This window comes from Rana temporaria, chromosome 6 (genome assembly GCF_905171775.1).
Source record: "Rana temporaria chromosome 6, aRanTem1.1, whole genome shotgun sequence".
Taxonomy (NCBI): Eukaryota; Metazoa; Chordata; class Amphibia; order Anura; family Ranidae; genus Rana; species Rana temporaria.
Window position 1 is genome coordinate 40,202,106 of NC_053494.1, and position 25,407 is coordinate 40,227,512.

The following is a 25,407-nucleotide window of genomic DNA, read 5'->3' on the forward strand; positions in this document are numbered from 1 at the left end:
CCCCCCAATATCTATGCGAAAAAATAAAAAGTCACAACCCCAATCGCGTTCTCCGATCCACCGACCAAAATCTACTCCAGATACCCAAAGCCAGATACAAGTCCAAAGGAGAACGAAGATTTGCAGTCCAAGGACCTAGACTATGGAACGCACTACCAACCAGCATCCGAATGGAGGTGAATCACCTGGCCTTCAGAAAAAAACTCAAAACCTATCTATTCTGAAGGCAAAAGTACAGTAGGGAAAGGATACTAAGCGCCCAGAGGCGATTCAGTTCGCATGTGTTGCGCTATATAAGTTTCTCACTCACTCACTCTGGTACATCCACCTGCAGCAGCCAGTGGGAGAGGAGAGGAAGGAAGCTGCTTGCACTGCAGGGGGGGGACGGGGAGCACCAGGAAGCAGGGAAAATCAGCACCTCACAAGGGGATTAGGGTGTGCCCAGGCACACCTGGCACACCCTGCGCGCACGCCTTTGACTGCAGCAGACATGATGGTGTCATCCTCCATGCTGTGTCGAGTGACAGGGCTGCTTAAATCTCAGGACTAGATAGACGGAAATACAAATCCTTTGGAATGTAAAACAGCTCCCTTCTACTGTGTGTATTTCATCTGTGTATTTAGCTGTTTGCCAGGAGTTCAGGCCCAGACAACAAAGTATCTCTGGCTTAGGAGACCTCATTTCCATGTCAGTAGCCACCCCCCAAAATTCAAAAATGGAAAAATATTGTAAAAAATGATTATATTTAAAGATCTAAAGAGCTCTGCCATTAGAAAGCACAGAGCGGCTTTTGTTTAGAGCGACGTTCCTCTGTTGGTATTTGTATTATAATCCACAGGGACTTTTCCCATCAACGGCCATCTAAGACTGTAAAGCAGAAGTTTGAAACTGTGTTCAATCTGCCGCTTGTTTTATGAAAGCGAAAAAAAAAAAATCCCGATCGTAATCATAACGTTCCATCGCCTTCATTAGCATTTTTCAGCAGTGGGCTTTAACGTCTTCCCATAAAAGCGAATTTTACAAATGCCATCTTTAAATCTGACACAAGCAAACAAAGCGCTTTCAATAACTGGACCATCTTTTATGTTTAATCATTTATCCTCAGAAATAATGTTATACCAAATTAATCTTTACAGAGCAAAGCTATTATCTTCCTATAAAGCAAATAGCAGCTATTAATTTATATATCTCTAACGCTCAAACAGACAGGTAGACAAAAAAAGAAAGAAAGGAATCTCTTTATAGATACTGTTTGTGTTCTCTACAATTCATGTTTAAAGCTGCTAAAAAGTACATTTTATAGGATTGGAGTCCATTAAAATGGCATTTCAATCTGTCGCGAATGTTTTACTGTAACCCATTTGCTAAGGTTAAAAAGATATTCTAATTGAAATCTGTGATCCAAAGTACCGCAGGAGAATTTAGCATAATAGAGCACTAAAATTTCCGATTTCTTCATGTTAATTCTCCACTTTGTTTTCGATAAAGGAAAGCAGGGCGGCATCCTAAGCAACTAAGGCAAAAATAAATAATCACGTTATCGTATTTCCCTGTTTATTTACTTGGGCAGAGTCTTGGAGATACCATTGTGCCCAGTTAAAATGTACAAATTCCGCTTAATGCCATGAACAAAAAAAACGCACACAAAGAATATCGTGTTGATATAAGCGCTCTGTAGATAACTGCAAACAGCTGTGTCTACAAATTCCCCGTGACATGGATAAAATTTGGATTCGGTTTTTCATTTCTCATGGAAAGAATAGTTACTTGAAACATTTGTTGTGGCAAACAACCGCTGAAAATCTCTATTTAGGGCTTGTTTACAACAGATGCAGTCAAACGCATTTTTAAACGCAGAACAAATGCATGTACAAGACAAAATAAAGTTGAATTCCAGGTATGGATATTTTATACATAGTTACATTACTCCAGCTTGGGCCAAGGTAACTATGTACTGTATATACCAGGGGTCTCCAAACTGCGGCCCGAGGGCCAGGTGTGGCCCTTTGCTAGCCTTAATCCGGCCCTTGGGACACAATTCCTTCCACTGATATGAGGCACTATTCCTCCCACTGACACCAACAATGGGGCACTATCTTACACGGATACCAATGATGGGATACCATTCCTCCTACTAATAGGGGGAATACTCCTCCTCCTATTGACCACCAACCCTGAGGCCATATTAAGGCTTCATTTCCATTGGACGTTTTTGGACGTTTTTACAGCCACTTTTCTGAGCGTTTCTCTTTTCTGTAGATGGCTAAAACATTTTTAAGCTGCAAAAAAAAAACAGGACCAGTGCGTTCTGAAGCTCCAGAGTAGAGCTGTAAAAACGCCAGATGTAAAAAACGCTCAAAAACGCTCAAGAACGCGCAAAAACACTCAAAAACACTCTAGCTCAAAAAAATTTAAATAAAAAAAAAAATAACATGGACAGGCATTTTTAAGCTGTAAAAAAGGCTAAAGAAAGTGGCTGTAAAAACGTCCATGGAAATGAAGCCTTATTCTCACTGATGCTGGGCCCGTGACATTTTCTGCCCCTGCTGGCCACAATTCAGCCCCCTAAAGTCTGAAGGACAATAAAGTGGCCCTTCGATTGAAAAGTTTGAAGACCCTTGGTATATACCATACCTGGCTGATGCCTTTGGACATCATTGACGTAGACACCACTATTCCAGTGATCTCTACTTGCTAAATGGTGCACATATGTGGACGACTTTTGCCTTTTCCTTGTTTTTAATATTCATAAATTATGATTGATGACTCACCAGCAGATGTAATAATAATATATGTTTGTTGCTAATTTTTGTTTTTTTATATGTATGTATGTTGTATGTTTTTCTTTTATTGTACAATTAATATGATGTTGTCTGTTAGTCATTAGATCTGCCAACATTGCAAACTGGATCCTGAAGAAGCCTTCTCCTCTAGTGTGGGCGAAACATGTTGATCCATGATCCATTAATTCTTCCTCACGCATTGTTTGTTTAGAATAACCGTATACTAGATGGTGCACATTTGCGGACGACTTTTCACTTTTCCTTGTTTTTAATATTCATGAGTTATGATCTTGGACACGCATTTTTGATTGGACACTCCTGTGTCAAGCATATGGCATGTGCTGATATAAATGTATTTGATCATCTTAAAAGGTACTTGATATCATCTTTTCTTCTATAAATACTAGCTCCTCCATTGTCTTTTCTTGCCTCTGATTCCCCAACATTTTGACTCCATGATCATCCCCCGCATGGTTCACTCTATTTTTCCTCTCCCCTCCCCTTCCCTTCTTTCCTTCTTTTTATACCCCCGTTTGAATATGAGTCACAAACACATGTAATAATAATATATGTTTATTGCTAATTTTGTTTTTTTGATATGTACTCTATGTTTTTCTTTTTTTATATAACAATAATATGATGTTATGTGTTGGTCATTAGATCTGCCAACATTACAATCTGGATCCTGAAGAAGCCCTCTCATCAAGTGTGATCGAAACACATTGATCCATGATCCATTAATTCTTCCTCACACATTTGTTTGTTCAGAATGATACTGTTCAAGTCATTGTAATTTTGATATCATACGTGTTTTTTTTTTTAAATATCTTTTGAATAAATAAAATTGAGGAAAGTCTTTTTCAATCTATACTATAGTAGTTTATATTGTTTTTGACACTTTAAAATCCCCCTTGTTTTCCCACATGCCTCGCCGAATAAACATTTCTTAAGCATATTTTTTGTTGTCTTTTGCATAGTTTACCTGATCCTGATTCTGAAAGTAACAATCCTGTTGCCACCTGACATTGCCTTTTTCAATAGGGTGACCACCAACTGCCGATTCTGCAGGATGGTGATCTCCTGTGCTTTCATCCAATCCACTGTCGTCCATGCCCACTTCTGGTTGATTGGCATATTAATGTAACTGCACCTTTTCCTGGACAGCTTGGCTTGGTACAGTTAGTGAATCTACTGGCAGGATTAACCTCTAACAAAATATGTTACAGGGAGTATTAGGACAAACCAACTGCTGTGATAGTGCTAGTGATAGGCTGTATCATATAATATGTCCTGTCATGGACCTTGGAATGCAGAAGTGTGCCTCCTTGAAAGCTGTTACACAGTCTTCTTCCCTGTCTTAAAGCTCCAGACGGCTCCATTGTTCTGTGTCTGGCTATTGTGTACATTGATTGCCCCCTGGGGCTTCTGTCTCAATACACATAACAGTCCCTCCATTCAAGCTATCGGACCAATCCCTGCTGAACTAATTTTCAAGTCCTCATTTGCATGGTTTATGAGGACCTGAAGGAGAACTCCATGTACTTTATAATTGACCAATAGGAAAGCGATTGTTGGGGGCGGGATGTTCCAAATTCTGATTAAAAGTGTGTTGTGTACTTCCAATAAAGGTCTTCCTGTTTGAACTTACATACAGCCTGCCTGGTGTTTGTTCTAATGGATCCCGAACGGCACATAGCTGTAGTTTGGATCCCGGAGCCTTGGATGACCGAACCATCAGACGTTGCAATCTGCAAGCTGACTCAATAGTAGCAGATGAGTGTCGGGAGAGTGGAAGCGAGCGAGCAAGGGTCTCGTTACATGTCCCTTTTTACATTTTGCCAATCGTTACACTTTAAAAGCTGATGACGGAGACCCTGGGGAGTGTTTTTTGCTTGACTGTAATTCAGCTCTAAGGCTAAAGTTTAAGGGTGAGGTTAGGGGTTAAAAGTTAAAGTGGTTCTAAAGGCTTAAGTTTTTACCTAAATGCATTCGATGCATTACAGTAAAAAAGCTTCTGGGTGCAGCTCCCCCACCCATTCCCATTACCCTCTTATGAGCCCCATCTCGATCCAGCAATTTGCATGAGAGCAGCACCTTTTTCCGGGGTCTCTCTCTCCTCATTTGCTCACACAGCAGTGGGAGCCATTGGCTACTGATGCTGTCAGTCACATCCAGTGAGCCAATGAGGAGAGAGGGAGGGTACCGAGCCACACTCTGTGTGTCAATGGACACACAGGGCAAGAATCGGGAGTGAGCCTGCTCAAGTTCTCCCCTAGAAAAAGGCTTGCTACTCGGGGAACTCGGCAGGGGGGAGAAACCAGGACCACAGAGGGGGACCCAAGAAAAGGAGGATTGGGGCTGCTTTGTACAAAACCATTGCACAGAGCAGGTAAGTATGACTTGTTTGTTTTGGTGTAACTTTAATGTTAGGCCGCGTACACACGGTCGGTCCATCCGATGAGAACGGTCCGAAGGACCGTTGTCATCGGTTAACCTATGAAGCTGACTGATGGTCTGATGTGCCTACACACCATCAGTTAAAAAAACGGTCGAGTCCAATGCGGTGACGTAAAACACAACGACGTGCAGAGAAAAATGAAGTTCAAAGCTTCCAAGCATGCGTCGACTTGATTCTGAGCATGCACGGGTTTTTAACCAATGCTTTTGCATACTAACCATCAGTTTTGACCTATCGGTTAGGCGTCCATCGGTTCAATTTTAAAGCAAGTTCTAACTGACCGATGGGGCCCACACACGATCGGTTTGGACCGATGAAAAGGTCCTTCAGTCCGTTTTCATCGGTTTGGACCGGGCTTTAGAGATTTGGCTTAGGTAGAGTGTTAGGTTAATGTAGGAGAAGGATTACATTTTAGGGTCAAGTAAATAGGGAATAAGGGGCATCTTGGTGTAATAATTGTAGGGGGGTGGCTTTTATAAATTCCTATGGATGAATATTTTATTGATTGGAGAGATAGATAACACCAAGCTTATTTTTTTGGATCTACATTTACTAAAATAACGTAATACAGCAATTTTTAATTAAGAAGATGGAACTAGTTGATACAGATCAAAGGTGAAAGGCGTCCTTCCTCCGTGGAATCCCATTCTTATAAGAAAATAACTTGCAGATTTGAAGAGATGCTTCTTCGGCTTTATCATAACCACTCATAGATTTATTTCCATTTTCATTGCTGATATATATTTCATTTAAAATCCTCAACACGGATAGGAACTTATTTGGTTCCTAAGGATTACAGGCATTACATTTCTCAGGTTTTCAGATTTAAAAGAGATCAGCATTTTTTTTTAAGCTAGTCCCGAAATCCTTATGCATTTGCAGTGGAGATGTCAAAACACTCTATTATTCATGTTCCAAGTTCAGCCTAGGTCATGCCTATTATAAATGATCTTTTTCTTTATAGGATAGTTATTTTATTTCTAACGCTGCTGCTGGCAGTGTTACATTAGCCAATGGATAGGTTAGCATGAGAAAGGGATATCAAAGAGCAGCTCCGGTCTGAAGGCACTTGAGTCGCGGTTCCATGCTGCTCCACCTCTCTTTCATGCTGTGTACTGGGCTACAATGAACAATAATGGAATGTGAATACTGTCCCATAGGGCTTTATCACACTGAGATGCAGATCAACCTCACTCAGAGGACGGGCTGCGTCCATTGGGGCTGAATTAAAGTACAGCTATGGGAAAAATATAAAATGACACTGTATGATGCAGCCTGTCACTAACATTAACATATCAGTTTTGTTTCTCTTCGTCCGCTCTAACACTCTTTTTTACTACCTGTTGATCCTGCCAGTATATTCATGATTTTTACACTTTCTATAACACGGTGACAACGATCTTCGATCTGCAGTGAAATCCCACAGCAGTGTTGTCATCATGTGGAGAGGTTAGATAAAGATTGGAATTTTGGGTCCCAAACCAAAAAAACAGGGGGATTGTGGGCGATTGGACTATTGCGGTACGGTAAGCAAATATAAAAGATGCACATAAAGGAAAATACAATTTTTATTGATATAAAACAATCAAGTACAGACAAGATACGATTAAAAAGGTGACACTCTATGTGTATCACCACAATAAACGACCCCAAGAGGGGGGGAAGGTCATGGTGGGAGTAGAGGTCGCTAGGAGTTTCTCTACTAGTTTCGCGGCCTCTTCAGGAGAACAATCTACGACCCCCATCATCCGCGGGGGCAGGAGTGACCAGGTGAGGTCTCCTGCGGCGACCGACGGGGGACATATGTGTGGATGGACTTAAAATCTGCACTGGTAAGTAGCAGGAATAGGGGGTCCCCGGGAAAGGGGACCCAGCCGGAACTGGTGCTGAGACAACATGGTGGTTGAAGGCAGCGAAAGTACTTCTTGGTGCAAACATAGCACAACCAAGTGTACCTGGGACTAGACATTGTAGCCAGGGTAACTGGGCACTTGGTAAAGCGGCAGAGATCCGGGACCCAGCGTCCGTCAGGACGCCGGGTGGACAGGATAGAAGTAGATAGCTTTAAATAGAATTTGAGTAAGATACAAATACAGTTGAACCTCGGATTACGAGCATAATCCGTTCCAGGAGTATGCTTGTAATCTAAAGTACTCGCATATCAAAGCGAGTTTTCCCATTGAAGTCAATGAAAACGAAAATAATTTGTTCCACATTGACTTCAATGGGATGCAATACCGAATGCGGCCATAGGTGGGGGGCTCCAGAGAGCGCTGAAAACGTCCGAAAAGGCCAAGGACACTTTGGCTCGTTTCCTGCGCCCCTTACCTCAGGCCAAATGAGGTACTGCAGGCCTATTTTCGACTCTGCTCGGCTTCTGCGCCCCCGTACCTCAGGCCAAATGAGGTACTGCAGGATTATTTAGCTTGAATTCTGTTCGTCTTGCAAGTCAACACTCACAAACCGAGTCAGAATTAAAAAAAAAAGTTGCTCGCAAATCAAAACGCTCTCAAACCAAGTTACTCTTAAACTGAGGTTCCACTGTAAATGTAATCCCAACTCTATACTATATTATTATAAAAGCTGACCACTGTAATGCCTCTTACACGCGATCAGTATTTCCAACAGGAAACCGCGTTTTTTTTCAGCAAAAAAAACGGCTGAAATTTGTCTGGCATACACACGGTCACTCAAATCTTGGCTGAAATTCCGAACGTCAAGAACGCAGTGACGTACAACACGTATGACGAGCCGAGATCCAAGAAGTTCAATAGGCAGTTCGGCTCTTCTGCTTGATTTTGATCGTGATTGGCGATAGGAATTTTTCCTGTCACGAAAATTGAGATCCTGCTCTCACTCTTTTCTTGGCAGGAAAACTGACAGAAAAAGTGTGATGGAGCATACACACGGTAGGTTTTCCTGACAAAAACCTCACATCGCACTTTTCCTTTCAGGAAAACTGATCGTGTGTATGAGGCATAAGCCCTCTTAGGAATTTTATTTGGTTGCTGCCAACCCCTGTAACTGCCAAGTCCAGTCCAATTTGTTTTTGTTTTGAATAGAAGGGGAAGGGTTAGGACTGCTCTTGGGTCTTTATCACAGGTTGTGTCCCCACTAGGGGAGCTTTTCTGGTACATGTTCTTCTGACTCAGCCAGAGAAGGTACTGTATGTGCCTTATCTGTACATTTGTATGTTGGATTGTAGTATCAAGAAGTGTATGTATTGATTTTGTACTATTGTATGTCTTGTCAAAAATATGTAGAATAATACATACCGGCCTAAACTGAGGAAACAAATCGTTTTTCTTATATATTTTTGGGGGATATTTATTATAGCAAAAAGTAAAAAATATTGCTAGTCACTCTTTTTTTGTTTATAAAACCACAGAGATGATCAAATATCACCAAAAGAAAGCTCTATTTGTGGGAAAAAAAGGATGTCAATTTTGTTTGGGTGCAAAGTTGCAGTTGTCAGTTAAAGCGACGCAGTGCCAAATCGCAAAAATGGCATGGTCATTGGGCAGCCAAATCTTCCGAGGCTGAAATGGTTAACAGTAACAAGCCTTAATCAAGTGGGCCCTCTAAACTCCTGAAATACAATTGTTTTTTATGACAAAAAGAATCTGCATGTGGCACTTTTCACTTGCTCAACCGTTTCCTAAACCCACAGTTTCCTTCTACAGGACTAAGATTTAGTAAATATGATTAGGTCTACTTTTTGATGGTGTATTAAAAAACAAAGTCACAGCTCACCGCGGACTTGCCAGGTTCTGCTGCTGAAGCCTGTTCCAGCTCCGTACACACGCTATATAAAGACACACTCCGGTGACGTCATGTCTTTCAAGTTCGTTACTGAACTGACAGTGCACAATTGATTCCCTGCCTGAGAAACCCTCTGGGCTTAATCATGGAGATTTTCTCTAAGATAAGGTCCATATTGGTGAAATACATTACAGAAGGGTGTCTCTCAGGCAGGGACCTTGTTGTGCACTGTCAGTTTAATAAAGATCTTGAGATCTTGTCAGGTCATTAGAGTGCAACCTTCCTTTATACAGCGTAAAGCACAACAGATTACATCCCAGCACACTATAAAAATCAAATTACACATATTACTACTTTAAATTTCCAAAAATCTTTCTTAACAAAAACCATGCTCCTGGCTGATAACAAATATCTCGCTAGCATCTAGAGTGATAAATTTTGCCTGTTTCTCATCTGTAATATGCGTCTCAGCAATACAAACCACTGCACAGTGAGGGAAGCAAGATAATCATATCTTAATTAATTTGAATGATTGAGAGCATAGATATAAGTTTATCAAGGAAAGGGATGGAAGGAAGGTGTACAGATTCAACATCTGGTAGATTGACAGGCCACAGGGAACTCCAGCTACAAGTAACTGTTAAAATGTATTTTAAGGCAAAAAACAAACAAAAACAAATGCTGTATAAGTGCAATACATTCACATTTTCCCATGCTTTTAAAACCCCACAAGTCCCGAAAAATACCTGTTGATCTGCAACAGCATTGCTGCAGAATAAATGGTGTCAGTCCTGCTCAATTCTCATTTCCTAAATGCCTCAAACCTTGCCACTCTTCTTATCGCTATAACTTATGCAGCGTACACACAATGGGTTTTTCCGTCGGAAAAAACCTTTGGATGGTTTTTCCGACGGAATTCCGCTCAAGCTTGGCTTGCATACACACGGTTACACAAAAGTTCTCTGAATATTCGTTCGTCAAGAACGCGGTGACGTACAACACTACGACGAGCCAGGAAAATTAAGCTGAATGCTTCCGAGAATGCGTCAAATTGTTTCTGAGCATGCGTCGGAATTTTGTGCGTCAGAATTGCTACAGACGATCAGATTTTCCTATAGGAATTTTTTCCGTTTGAAAATTTGAGAACCAGCTCTCAATCTTTTGTTGGTGCAAGTGGGAAGGCTAGCCGCAGGCTAGCCTGTATTTGTAGGAGGAGTCAGAGGGCTATTTATCCCTCCTCCCCTCTAATCTCCGGCGTCGGTGGGGTTTCTGGGTACCCACCCACCTGTTCTCCACTTTTTCAATTTTGTCTTTTTTCATCATTTATTTCTTCACTATCACTTCAGGGTATGCCCACTTATAGGCGTGCTGTCCAGCGAGGCCAATGGCACACCTCAGGCCTGGGTAGTTAGGATGTCGTATTCCTCGGTCAAGACTCTGACTCTGACTCTCCATAGAGAGCCAGTCACAATCTCCTGCTGTTGTGAATTGGATGCAGGGAAAACGCATCCAATTCACACTAGTGTGAACCCAGCCTCAGTCTCCTCTCGCATAACTAACTTATTAACTGACATATCAGCATTGATGTCACACCACTTTCTCAAACTCAATCTTTATAAAACTGAGCTCATAATTTTTCCTCCGGCCCATGCCGCCTCCCCTGACTTCTCCATCAAGATCAATAATACAATCATCAGTCCCTCCCCTCATGCCAGGGTTCTAGGTGTAAATCCTGACCTGTCCTTTCAGCCCCAAATCCAATCACTGTCAAAAAATCTTGCAGACTTTACCTCTGAAACATCTCCAAAATACGCCCCTTCTTCACCGTTTAAACCACTAAGCAACTTATTTACTCCCTTGTTATCTCTCACCTTGACTATTGTAACTCCCTCCTCATTAGACATGTGCATTCGTTTTCGTCTGAATGCATTTTCGTCTGAATTTCAGGTGTTTTCGTTATCGTTTTAACAAACGAAAACTAAGGCGCAGAATACGAAAAACGAAAGATCCAACGTAAATAAATGCTTTATTTTCGTTGCAACAACAGTTCAATATAGATGGGAGATTCGACATAATGCTGACAATAGTAATCTGTGTCTAACAAACCTGTGGTCGAATGTGCCTAACCTTAACTCTATTAGTCCAAGATTATTCTACATTATAGAGAGAAAAGATTTGACATTATAGAGATTGCTGCTGGAATTGGGTGGGGGAAGTAAAATAAAAATAATGATGATGATGAATGTTATTGGCTTATTGTAACCAAAGAGGAGGAGCAGTAAAATAGCTAAAACTAACTTGATAATTCAACATGAACGACGAAGATTCGACAAATCATCGAAAAACATACAAATGTCGAATCTGTCATTGAAGGTTTATGGTGTCTGTCAAAAGTTCTAAGAAGATTCGACGGAGCAGCTAAACTGTACGACGCTGCAATCATACATTTCCGGTCAAATGCTCGGCCCATAAGCTATAGAAAAATTTGAATGTTGGTTGACTAGTAATAATAATTAATAAATATAATTATTACTAGTCATACAACATTAGAATTCTATTATAGCTAGATTGTAGGCGGAACATTAGATCGAAAATGTGTCGTACAGTTTTCGCTGCTCCGTCGAATCTTCTTTGAACATTCGACAGACACCATAAACCTCCAATGACAGATTCAACCTTAATGAATTCAGATTTTCAGACGAATGCAATTTCTAAAAAATAAAACTAAAAAAAAAAAACGAATTTCGGGAGTAACTAAATACATTTATTTTTCGGACAAAAACGAAATTCCGAAACAAAATATTTCAGTGTGCACATGTCTACTCCTCATTGGCCTACCTCTCCCCAAGCTATGCCCTCTTCAGTCCAGTAAAGAATGCCGCTGCCAGACTCATCCCCCTTACCACCCATTCAGTTCGCCACCCCTTTCTGCCAATCACTCCACTGGCTTCTCATTGCCCAACGAATAAAATTAAAAACACTAACAATAACATACAAATCCATTTACAACTCTGCCCCAATCTACATCACCAATCTTATTTCTAAAGTTCACCCAAACCATCCTCTCCACTCCTCCCTTGACCTCCTGCTCTCTAGCTGCCTTGTTTCCTCCTCATATGTTCATCTCCAGGACTCCTCCAGAGCCTATCCCACCCTCTGGAACTCACTACCACAATCTGTTCGGTTATCTCTTACTCTGTCCACTTTTAGGCGATCTCTGAAAACTCATCTCCTCAGGGAGGCTTATCCTGCCTTCAGCTAACAACCAAAACTTCTACTTCCCTCATCGGCTCATCCCTCTTAGTTACTAACTTTTGTTTCACCAGCCCCTTCCTATAAGATTTTAAGCTCACAGAAGCAAGGTCCTTCTAACCCTCTTGTATTGAATTTAATTGTTGCTTTATTGTCTGCCTTTATATTGTAATGCGCTGCGCAAACTGTTGGTGCTATATACATCCTGTATAATAATAATAAAGATCTGATGGTTCATACTTAAGGCTAAATTCATAAGGCACTGGTAAATGCAGTTGAACGCACAATAAACGCAGGGGTGCGAATGCAGTAATACGTTGGCGGCAGAGATGGTCCCCTAACAACTCCCTCTCCGATTGGATTGCTCATAAAACAATGGCTGCCAGTCTCACAGTTTAAGCTGCAGCCTGTGATAAATTGCTGCTCAATATCCTTCTAAAGCTTTGCTGGCAGCAGCTGAGGGAACAGCCTGTTTTGCTGGTGTCCAACTCATCTGTGGGCCCGAATTACAGAAAATTGGCAAAGAAGCCATGCACCAGTCCCTCTACTTTCTATAACAGTGCTGCCAACATGAATTTTTCTTAATTTGTTGTATCAGTTTTACAACCCTTTCTATGACAATAATCTTGCACTGGACTAAGTAATTTACAGTGCTTCTGCCAGAGTAGCCACCTCCGGGAGAGAGGAGGAAAAGGCCTGTTAGTTACTTACGGAATGTAATAAAACCCAAATGAGATAAAATAGCTAAGTCATGCAGCATTCCGAGCGCGGCCTCGCAGACAAGTATCTGGTGAAATTACAGGGAATAGAAGGCAATTTGCAGTGTAATATCACTATGGGTTTTTCATAAGCCCGCTGCCTAGGAAAATAACGGATTTGACCAGAGCACTTCTGCCTTGTGTTAGCTAAAAGCTTGCTCAGGTATTGATACCGCATCAGACACTGAATCAAAATCTGAGCCAATCTCTTCCTTTGGATATGTTTCTCAGTTGGGGTATATAATACACACTGGCATTTATCAATCAGAACATCATAAAAACACAACTTCTTTTATAATGCATCTGTTCTTCTTTGTTGCAGCTAAATGCCTTCACCTGCATTTCATCAAGCTTATGTTTTATCTTGTGTTTTAGATGATTTGCATTTGATAGGTGCTCATATGGTCAAATCACAAAGTAAAGTAATTAAGGGCACTTCAAACACACAGTGGGCATGTTTAAAGTGGGTCTCATTGTTATTCACTGTTCATGTCTCCTCTCTGCTGATGCAAAAACGACATGCTGCATTAAAAAGAGACAGCAACACAAATTAACCACACTAAATAACACAGGTATGTGAAGCTTCACTGAGAACAAAAAACATTTTTGGACTAATTCACTGCGCAACAAATAAAAGGCAAATATAAAATGTAGATGTGACTGTAAGAAGCTTGCGAACAGTCTGTCCATTCTTTAAGCCATGATTACACTGATTAAGACTGACAGCAAGACAGCCATAGGCATGCGCACAGGGTGTGCCAGATGTGCCTGGGAACACCCCAATCAACTCATGCACATTAGCATTAACGCTCTGTGTGCTGGTGGGAAAACAGGAAAGATCTCTCTCACTTTTTGGTTTTTGATTCAGTTGACACAGAATGTACATTGTTATATTCTATTTAGTGTTTTACTTTTTATGATTTTGTTTTAGGTTTATGCACATTTGTGTTTGCACAGATAATAGTTGGGGTTGAGTGCCTGTTTTTTTTGTATGTACTGTATGTGTTTGAGGTTAAAGTGTTTAAGCTTTGAATGGGCAGCAACTTCCCCTTATTTATATATTTTTTATCCTCTGTTTTTGGAAGTCTTACATCCAATTTTTTTGTCCTCACGTGGGAGTGGGTTTAGCACATAGTTTTTCTCTCTCTTTTTTTTATTAATTGGAGTATGTTTATTTCTACCAGCCCTGACTTTGGAACTGTGTTATCTTGGAGAACTAGAGGGGAGGACACTTTTTCATTCTGTGTTACATTTCAATGCAGTGGATGCCACGCAGCCTCTATAAAACCATGTCCTTGTTCACATGCACTACAGTGATAACATGATGCATGTGTTTTTTCACAGGGTATATTTCTTAATTGTTGCTGGCTGCAATTATGACAACAGTTAAATATTCCTGGGTGATGTGCATTAGCACAGCAGCTTAAAGGTTCGTTTGGGAGAGCAGCCACAGGGTGATTTCGATGCAGAAGAGAGTGGGAGATGGGGAAATGTGTTGTCACTACATAATATAAAGTGCCCAAACAAGGACCTTCATTCCAGTATCAAAAGATGTTATTTTCATGAAAGCTAATGATTACAAAAAAAAACTTTCAGGTGATGTTATCATGCTAAAGCTTAAATGATATTTCAGTGATTATGATTACATCTACTTGAACAAACCATGCTTGAAGCACTGTTGAGGCACATTTTCTTATGTGCCCTGTCTGTAATCTCAGGTCTGTACACTAAAAAAGGACCAACAACTCATTGATGGATAGTTCTTAGGCTGGGTTCAAGTGGCTCCTGTGCAGCTTTTGGTCCATTTCAGGTCCGAATTCAGACCAAAATTCGGGCTGAAATCGGACCTGAAACGGTGAACAGAGACGTACCGGACCCCTGCTGTGAGCCTCGTACACACGATAGGTTAATCAGAGGACAACGGTCTGAAGGACCGTTTTCATCGGTCAAAACTGATCGTGTGTGGGCCCCATAGGTTATTTAACCTTTGGTTAAAAAAAAAAAAACTTGCTTTAAAATTTAACCAATGGATTGTTAACCGATAGGTCAAAACCGATCGTTAGTATGCAAAACCATTGGTTAAAAATCCAAGCATGCTCAGAATCAAGTCAATGCTTGGAAGCATTGAACTTCGTTTTTTTCAGCACGTCGTTGTGTTTTACGTCACCGCGTTCTGACACAATCGTTTTTTTAACCGATGGTGTGTAGGTGCGACGGACCATCAGTCAGCTTCATCGGTTAACCTAGGACAACGCCCCTTCAGACCGTTGTCCTCTGGTGAACCTATCGTGTGTACGAGGCTTAAGAGTTATTATGGGAAAAAGGTACCTTCACTGATACTTCATCACCAAGGCTTGTCTCTACAACAACCCAAATTTTTCAAAACTTTATTGTCATTGGGACAGAAAGTGAGGTGAAATCTTCTGAACAGGGGCACAAACAGCAAAACAAATGTTACGGGAGTCCCTATGCCACCCAAAAAGCGTAAAAAAATAATTTCAAAATCCAAAGGGACAAACACAAAAACTTTGCTCGAACTACAGCCCATTGTTTGATGACTGTTTAATCAGTACAGTATGTGTCCACTAAAAATCGATAGACAAACACCATGCATGATCAGAAACTCGAAAATAAACCAAAAGGACACAGGGGTCATACGTATTTGATATAATTTCAGATAAGTAGCTACACAGTTTTTTCAGAATCGTAAGACAAAAATCTTACTTTTCGTAAAGCACATTTTGCACTGTTGTATTCGATATTAGTTTTATGCAATAAAATGCAAACGATGCAACGTACGATAATCGGATCGTGTGTACGAGGCATTAGGGCCTGCGTACAGGGGGGGTTGTTTCCATCAGCACTGCTTTACTCTATGTACAATGAATGCTAAAGAAGTCTGATGCAGCTTACGAAGAAAGCCTAATGAAGATCAAAACACCCGTGCAAGAATTCAAATGGATTTCAGAAGCATCTCAAATTGATTTCAAATGCAAGTTGCATGCACCTGAACGCACGCTGCATTTTTCCATCTCCACAAGCCCTTCCACAAAATTTTAATGCAATCCATCAAACTGTTCAAATTTGCAACTGGTTGTGTAAGCTTAGGGCCATGGGGACCTGCATTTGTTTAAACTCCATTTCAGATCCATTTTTATAAATAATAGAATTTATTGAGTAGGAAGACCAGGAGCAGAAGATGAGTGGCAGGGAGAAAATGATATTCTCTCAGTAGGTGACTGAGTTCAAATGCAAAATGTTCATGTCTGACTGGAGTGTAAGTTTAAACAAAGCTATGAATTCCATCCAAAACTTATTATATTTATCTAAGATGAAGTGTATAACTTCCATCACACCCTCCAATGGTCCATCCAGTCCTAAACAAGAAAGGCGAATATTAGGCCTTATTCCTGCAGCCTCTACTTATCACTGGTTTTGCAATTTCCATGACAACTACTAAGGCTCAGTGGAAAATAAAGCTTCACTTTCAAAGCCCCGCAGATAGTAAAGAAATGGTAACTGGAGACACATAATTTTAGTATAAAACCATCAAATTTCCATTGCCTCAAAATCAAATGATTTTAATGTCCCAAAACACAGATTTTTCAAAGCCATCAGAGACTCTAAATGAGGGTCAGGTCGGAAAGCCAATTTAAATGTAAGTAACCCATGAATAAATGATGTCTGTTAATTCCCAGAACCAAGATTTATATTTAATTAACAAAAAAAATACTAAACGATGGGTAAAAGGAAGAACAGAAACAAAAGAGGATAATTAAATCTTCATGGCATTTTTTAGCTCCCTGAGCAATGGGACCTAAGGAGACTCCACTTACCGTTAAAGCGGAAAGCTCAGACTGTATAAATTCACAAAGTCGCTGATGGCAAACAACGAACAGAGTACAACGATGTTCCAATTTCGTATAAAGGTCAGGGACTTGTCTTTAGTAACTTGGTACACAAAGTTTGAGCTGAAAAAAAGAAAGAATTTAGGACAATTTAAAGTTTAAATCAATAACATATAAACATTGATTCAAAATAGCATAAAAGCAACAAAATAAATAAAGTGTAAACTACAATTTTATAATATCATACACATTCTTAACATGTTAATGCAAAGTTGTAATCAAAACCAGAGCTCAGTAATCCTGGCTGCCAATAGGTAAAAAAAAGTTATACGCGACATACGGCGCTACCCACATCTAAATACATGAATAACTGATAATTCATACCATAACAAATAAACTATACAAATAAAAAAAGGTGCATTAAATCAATACTACTGTTTTTGCTATTTGAATCGGTAACAAAAGGCTTCAAAAAACCTCTTTGGTTATAGAACTGCTCCCAAATTCCATGTTGGCCTGATTGTGACCTGGGCATGCAATTTATGCTGTAGGGAGGGATCAGATCTGGCTGTGTCTCCCGTTCAACAGAGAAATCATGTGACCAAATACTTAGGCTACTGGAGGTCTTATTTCGACAGTAGATTATTTTCATGATTGTCAATTCTGTGTCAATACGATAATATACTGTATGTCAACTGGTGTTAAAAAATTATAACTATGAGAAATATATACAGTATATATATATATATATATATATATATATATATACATATATATATATATATATATATACTGTATTACCAAAAGTATTGGGGCACCTGCCTTTACATGCACATGAACTTTAATGGCATCCCAATCCCCGTAGGGTTCAATATCGAGTTGGCCCACCCTTTGCAGTTATAATAGCTTCAACTCTTCTGGGAAGGATATCCACAATGTGTCTATGGGAATGTTTGAGCATTCTTCCAGAAGCATATTTGTGAGGTACTAATGTTGGAAAGAAGACCTGGCTCGTAGTCTCTAATTCATTCCAAAGGTGTTCTATCAGGTTGAGGTCAGGTGCAGGCCAGTCAAGTTCCCCCACCCCAAACTCGCTCATCCATGTCTTTATGAACCTTGGTTTGTGCACTGTCCAAATCATTTGGTGGAGGCGGGATTATGGCGTGGGGTTGTTTTTCAGGGGTTGGACTTGGCCCCTTAGTTCCAGTGAAGGGAACTTATAAGGTGTCAGCATACAAAGACATTTTGGACATTTTCATGCTCCCAACTTTATGAGAACAGTGTGGGAAGGTCCCTTCCTGTTCCAATATGACTGTGCACCAGTGCACAAAGCAAGGTCCATAAAAACAAGGATGAGGGAGTTTGGGGTGGAGGAACTTAAATGACCTGAACAGTGTCCTGACCTCAACCCGACAGAACACCTTTGGGATGAGTTAGAGTGCAAACTGTGAGCCAGGACTTCTTGTCCAACTTCAGTGCCTGACCTCACAAATGCGCTTCTGGAAGAATGGTCAAACATTCCCAAAGACACACTCCTAAACCTTGTGGACAGCCTTCCCAGAAGAGTTGAAGCTGTTTTAGCTGCCAAGGGTGGGCCAACTCAATATTAAACCCTACGGACTAAGACTGGGATGCCATTAAAGTTCATGTGCGTTTAAAGGCATGCGTCCCAATACTTTTGGTAGAATAGTGTATATACACTATATTACCAAAAGTATTGGGATGCTTGTCTTTACACGCACATGAGCTTTAATGGTCTCCCAGTCTTAGTCCGTAGGGTTCAATATAGAGTTGGCCCACACCTTTTATCCTTTATGGATATTCAGCCTTTTTTCGGTCATGCCCCTCAACGCTGCAGCAGTGGCACAATCCTGTCTGACTTGCCGCCTGCTGGCCAAAAAACTCTATACCAGGCATAGTCAGTACACCTTATAGGACAGATGATCAAGCCATATACCTGCAGCCTTGGTTTGTTTCCAGGTATCTACTCCTTATAGGTGCCGCCTGTATCGTGGATCATGCATTCACACATACCGTCTGTTGCGTCAATGTAGTTTTTCGCCTACAGAGACTGCATGATTCACCTGAAGATTCGTCTTTTCCCTGTTCAAACAACTCTTTGAACGTGGACACCCTTTCATGACTGGCAGATTATCTCTCCTTGAAAACAGCCATAAGCACACAAATTGATTATGCTGCCAACACAAGTTGCATCACCTCTCCCCTGAAGAAGAGGCCATACAAAATAAAGAAGCCTTGAAACGTTGGAATATCTGTCTCCACTGTACAGACAGTTTCTCAGGTTTTTCAATCCAAATTTTTGTTGTTTATGTCTTGTTATCATTTCTGATTGAATAATTTTGCCGTCGACAAGTGTATTTCCCATGTTTATTCCCCTTGGTCATCTGGATGCTGTCTTTTATGTCAAGTCCTGGCCGTCATTTAATTTAATTAATACATTTATACAAATTTGGTACCTTTTTGACCATTTTTATGTCACTCAACAAACCTAGTCTACCAATTTAAAGTCCCGTCGAGGAAAACATACCACTTGTGGTGTACACAGACAGTTCTAGTTTAGGGATGTGGTAAGACTGGGGCGTTTCTCTTACAAATTTTGGACACCTTACCGTTCCATACCCCTTCAACAGAACATGCTGCAGTACACACGGGCCAAATGTCAGAAAGGTTCTATTGAACTGGCAGCTGCCGCCTGTGTGTATGGGGCAAAAGGAGGGACACAGCAATACCACCTAGTACATATCGTCTACAGAAAACTACAGGGGGAGGCATACAAGACCAGTCACCCTGCACATGGAGAGAGCGACTGCAGGGACCAGTCTTTATTATACGAAATTCCTGCAGAGAAGCATAGTGTAGAAGCTTTTTCATTCTGGATTACTGCACAGATCTGGAGGACATAGACAAAGGTGCAAGTAAGAAGGCACATCTTGGGCCAGATTCACGTAGCTCAGCGGATCTATAGATCCGCTCGATCTACGTGAATTAAGATCCGCTCCCGCAAGTTTAGGAGGCAAGTGGCTAATTCACAAACCACTTACCTCCAAACTTGCGACGGCGGATCCTAAATCCCCCGGCGGAATTCTAATTCAGCGGCTAGGGGAGTGTACTATTTAAATCAGGCGCGTTCGCGCGCCGATTTAAATGCGCCGTCCGGGGAATTTCCCAGCGTGCATTGCTCCCACTGACGTCGCTAGGACGTCAGTCGTTTCGACGCTTACGAAAACGACGTCCGTCCGTATTCGAGAACGACTTAAGCAAACGACGTTAAAAAATTCTAATTCGACGCGGGAACGCCGGCTATACTTAACATTGGCTGCGCCTGATAAAAGAAGGGGTAAGTATACGCCGGGAAAGCCGCTACGGAAACGTCGTAAGAAGACTGCGTCGGGTCTGCGTACGTTCGTGAATTTGCGTATCTCGCTGATTTACATATTATTTATCGTAAATCAGCGGGGCCATTTTTAAATGGAAAAAAATATCCGACAGTGTAACACAGTGTAACACTGTCAGATCTTAGCCCTATCTATGCGTATCTGATTCTATGAATCAGACGCATAGATAGGACCAGTGTAAGTCAGAGATACAATGGTGTATCTGTAGATACACCGTCGTATCTCTTTGTGAATCTGGCCCCTTGTGTATTTAAGCATGATTTGTTTTGTCTAAATCTCTGTTTTAAATGATGGGAACCCATAATAGAATTACAAAAGTTGGATACTTGCCAACTGGACAAAATTTCTTGTGTTTATTTTGCTGGTATTTGTGCGTATGCACGTACATGAGTAAAGTAAATTTTAGCTCCCAGAGTGCAATTTTAACCTTTTCAAATATTTTTTTTATGAGCATACGCATGAAAAATACTGACGAGCAACTCAGATTTATTTTTTACTCATCGATACATTGATACAGGTATGTGTACATGCAGACTGAAAACAATGGGCTGCATTTAGACCTGTAAAAAAAAACACCTCCTGTATGCCTAAAAACACTGGCCCAGATTCTCGTAGATCGGCGTATCTTTGTGCGGGCGTAATGTATCCTATTTACTTTACGCCTCCGCAACTTACACGGGCAAGTGCAGTATTCTCAAAGCACTTGCTCCGTAAGTTGCGGCGGCGCAGCGTAAATAGTCCGGCGTAAGCCCGTCTAATTCAAATTTGGAAGATGTGGGCGTGTGTTATGTAAATGTTGTGTGACCCCACGTAAATGACGCTTTTTACGAACGGCGCATGCGCCATCCGTGGACATATCCCAGTGTGCATTGCTCCAAAGTATGCAGCAAGGACGTATTGGTTTCGACGTGAATGTAAATGACGTCCAGCCCCATTCACGGACGACTTACGCAAACAACGTACAATTTTCAAAATTCGACGCGGGAACGACGTCCATACTTAACATTGGTACGCCGCATGTACGCCTCATATAGCAGGGGTAACTTTACGCTGGGAAAAGCCTAACGTAAACGGCGTATCTGTACAGTGTCGGCAGGGCGTACGTTCATGAATTCGCGTATCTAGCTGATTTACATATTTCTAGGCGTAAATCAGCGTACACGCCCCTAGCGGCCAGCGTTAATATGCAGTTACGATCCGACGGCGTAAGAGATTTACGCCAGTCGGATCTAATAGAAATCTATGCGTAACTGATTCTAAGAATCAGGAGCATAGATACGACCGCTCAGACTCAGAGATACGACGGCGTATCTGGAGATACGCCGTCGTATCTCCTTTGAGAATCTGGCCCACTGAGTTTTTAGGGAGCAGTGTGCAAGAGGCCTAGGAGTGCAAGCTCATTTTATCTTTTGTAACACCACTTAGCGAGTCCCTAATTCAAAACAAGTATGCAACCAGTAAAGTCAGATCTCTCGGCAGGCTTGTTCCAGCACAGTCTAATTGTTATGTTGGGAAGCAACGATTAGGTTGCTAAGCTTTTGAAAAACAAGCTAACAACAGTAGCTTAAATTTTTGTTTTTTGGCAGGCTCTGTTTTGCAGTTTTTCAATAAATATATACTGTATATAGGCTATGGGCAATAAGGGAAATTTTACATAATCGCTGGTAGCTCTTTAAAGTGTCAAACCGGCACTTGTGGTGAGTTTGGTTTTAAAGACTGCTTTCCTGGATCATTGTTAAGCATCACGAATATTGTATAACCATGACGTTATTGGTGTTTATATTACATCTAAAATATTCATGTTGTAATAAAATTTGGCCCGAAGCAACAAGACTGTGTAGCTATGTTCCAGTACTTGTTTATTAAAACTATTTAGCAAAGTGCACCGCATACTCTATGCTTGCCATTTGGTTGTTTTGTCTTAAAACTGAACAAGACAATGAAAGTGAAAAAGACACAGGAAGTTACATGATCGACTTGTTTAGGGGGAAATTATGCTGTAACAGCATTCTCTTGTCTGGTTTCCTTTTTAACCACTTCAATACCGGGCTTTAAAACCCACCTCCTTCCCGGGCCTATTCTGGCACTTCTCTCCTACATGTACAAATCATCATTCTTTTGCTAGAAAATTACTCAGAACCCCCAAACATTATATATGTTTTTTTAGCAGACACCCTAGGGAATAAAATGGCGGTCATTGCAACTTTTTATCTTGCACCGTATTTGCGCAATAATTTTTCAAACGGCTTTTTTTTGTAAAAAAAATGGTTTCATAAATTAAAAAATAACAAAGCAGTAACGTTAGCCCAATTTTTTGGTAAAATATGAAAGATGATGTTACGCCGAGTAACTAGATACCTAACATGTCACGCTTTAAAATTGCGTACACTCATGGAATGGCGCCAAACTTCGTTACTTAAAAATCTCCATAGGCTACACTTTAAAATTTTTACAAGTTGCCAGTTTAGAGTTACAGAGGAGGTCTAGTGCTAGAATTGTTGCACACGCTCTAACGCACGCGGCGACACCTCACATGTGTGGTTTGAACGACGTTTACATACGTGGGCGGGACTTACGCGTGCGTACGCTTCTGAGTGCGAGCTACCGGGGACAGGGGCATTTTAATTTTTTTATTATTATTTTTTATTTTTTATTTTACATATTTCTTTATTTTTTACACTTTTTTTTACACTTTTTTTTTTTTTAATCGCTTTTATTCCTATTACAAGGAATGTAAACATCCCTTGTAATAGGAATGTGTGTGACAGGTCCTCTTTAAGGAGAGATGTGGGGTCAATAAGACCTCACATCTCTCCTCCAGGCTGGAAAGAATGAGATCGTGAAAAAAAATTCACAGATCTCATTCAAACTAGCCGCAATTGCGGTTTGTTTACTTACGGGGACCCGGGCGTGACGTCATCACATCGCGCCCGGGCCTCCGACGGTCATAGAGATGACTGGTGACCATCTGGTCACCAGTCTTCTCTATCGCAAACATCCGGCGGACGGCGATCATCTCTCCGGGCCCCCGGTGGGACGGGAGAGCCCGGAGAAGCACCGGATGGCGGCGGGAGGGGGGGATGTCCCCTCCTGCCGCCTGTAAGAACGATCTAGCGGCGGAACCGCCGCTATGATCATTCTTACGGTGCGCAGGATCGCCGCCGCTAAAAAATGATATCTCAATGATGCCTCCGGGTGCAGGCATCATTGAGATATCCCCCCCGCAAAGCCCAGGACGTCATATGACGTCCACCCAGGATAACAGGTCCCCGTTTTGGACGTCATATGACGGCGTGTGGGTGTCAAGTGGTTAAACAAAATATTAATTTCCAGGATATTTGTCCAGAACACCAGGCATGGATTAAAGCATTGATTAGAAAGTGTACCATACATTTGGTTACATTGGGGATGTACAGTTCCCAGTTCCCCCCGTGGCTAATGAAGAAAACCCAATGATCTGTGTGATTCCTTATCATACAGGAGAAATGATACATTCCCAACAGGGTAATTTCTACCATGTGGAAATATACAATTTTGTCTCAGGTTATGTCATCTCAGGGCCACAAGAAACACGTTTCTCACTAAGCCTTAAAGCGGATCTCCACTCTAAAGTGGAGTCCCGCTGATCGGCACCCTCCCCCCCTCCGGTGTCACATTTGACACCTTTCAGGGGGGAGGGGGGTGCAGATACCTGTCTACAGACAGGTATCTGCACCCACTTCCGGCCCTACGATACGGGCAAAGGACGGGTTTTTTCTCCGCTTCCCGTCCGTCCCCCGTTGTATGCTGGGAACACTCGGCTCCCAGCACACAGCGGGAGCCAATCGGCGGGCGCAGCGCGACTCGCGCATGCGCCGTAGGGAACCGGGCAGTGAAGCCGGAGCGCTTCACTTCCTGGTTCCCTCACCGTGGATGGAGGGGGGAGCAGCAGGGTGACGAGCGATCGGCTCGTCATCTGCTGTGATCACCGCTGGACTCCAGGACAGGTAAGTGTCCTTATATTAAAAGTCAGCAGCTGCAGTATTTGTAGCTGCTGGCTTTTAATATATTTGTTTAGTGGCACATCCGCTTTAAGACCTTCAGCTTGCCAATGGCCATACTAGCAAAATCTTTGATGACTGAGAAGACATAGTGTGGTAGGGTTTGTTGCCTACACATTGGGCAATCTCTTTTACAAGCATTGACTCAATACTAATCACAGGTTGCTCCTTATTTTCATGATTTAATACTTTCCATAAAATTACAGGAGTGGTCTAAATCTATGACACTTAGGTAAAAACAAATTAAGTAGGATGCATACTGTAGCCCAACTATTGTTTCCAATGACCTATGTTCATCCTTTTACAGGTGACCATGAGAGAAGTGGCCAATAAAGATGTTCATCCTCTAACCCAGTGTTTCTCAACTCCAGTCCTCGGGGCGCACCAACAGGTCTTGTTTTCAGGCTTTCCATTATTGTGCACAGGTGATTTTATCAGTTTCACTGCCTTAGTAATTACCACAGCAGTTTGATCTGAGGGAAATCCTGAAAACATGACCTGTTGGTGCGCCCCGAGGACTGGAGTTGAGAAACACTGCTCTAACCATTAGAGATGATTGGCGTGAAGCCCTCGGCATGAACTTATGTAGCTCCCAGCTCAGTACAGCTTTAACGAAAGCAAATTCTAGTCCAGAGCTGAAGTTAGGGATATTGGGTCAAGGGACGGTTTTTCAAGTGCGACCAAAACATTAATCTTAATTTGGGGGACATACAATTGTTTACATTTATTTTACTTTCTGATTAAAAAAGAAAGGTTGCATACTAATGCCTTGTACACACGATCGGAATTTCCGATGAAAAAAGTCAGACGGAATTTTTTCATCGGATATTCCGACTGTGTGTGGGCCCCATCTGACTTTTTTCCGTCGGAGTTTAGAAATTGATTTTTTTTTTTTTTCGATTGGAAAAAAATCGGAAATTCCGATCATCTGTGTGGAACTCCGACGGAGAGAAAAAAACATGCATGCTTAGAATCAAGTCGACGGATGCTCGCAAGCATTGAACTTCATTTTTCTCAGCTTGTCGTAGTGTTTTACATCACCGCGTTTTGGACGGTCGGAATTTGGTCTGACAGTTTGTATGCAAGACA

The 25,407-nt window shown here is 41.5% G+C and overlaps 1 protein-coding gene across 2 annotated transcripts in view; it reads right to left on the reverse strand.

Moving 5' to 3' along the window:
- The window catches only part of ELFN1 (extracellular leucine rich repeat and fibronectin type III domain containing 1), a 160,993-nt gene extending 144,012 nt beyond the window's left edge, over window positions 1-16,981 (reverse strand). For both annotated transcript variants that reach the window (XM_040356693.1, XM_040356692.1), the window contains exon 1: window positions 16,851-16,981. The gene's annotated coding sequence lies outside the window, so the exon portion shown is untranslated. The remainder of the gene's footprint in view (window positions 1-16,850) is intronic.
- Window positions 16,982-25,407: the final 8,426 nt, after the last annotated feature.